The following is a 488-nucleotide window of genomic DNA, read 5'->3' as shown; positions in this document are numbered from 1 at the left end:
ATTTTTGATATAAAATATAATTAATATATTATAAATATAATTTATATTCATAAATTATAAATTAGAAATATATTTTAATTTTATTAATAATACATATTATATATATAATTATTTTATAATATATTTATAATAATATAATAAAATAAAATTTTATTATTAAAAATTTTCATTTTAATTATATTTTTAATATTTCAATTTAATATATATAATTATTATTATAAATAATTATTTAAAAATTATTAACCATTCAATATTTAATTAAAAAAATATAAATATTTTTTATATCGAATATAATATTTTTTATTATATTTAAAATATTTTTATTAAAAATTTATTATAAATAAAATATAATTTTATATATTTATAATTTTTAATAAATCAGGATTTAAAATTAAATTTATTAAAAATAAATAATATATGAATATATATATTATTATTAAATTTTTAAAAATTATTTTAATAATCAATTAATTAATTTTAAAATTAAT

The sequence above is a fragment of the Xenopus tropicalis genome, chromosome 4 (genome assembly GCF_000004195.4).
Source record: "Xenopus tropicalis strain Nigerian chromosome 4, UCB_Xtro_10.0, whole genome shotgun sequence".
NCBI classification, from domain to species: Eukaryota; Metazoa; Chordata; class Amphibia; order Anura; family Pipidae; genus Xenopus; species Xenopus tropicalis.
The sequence above is the reverse complement of the archived record's forward strand: the minus strand, read 5'-3'. Positions refer to the sequence as shown.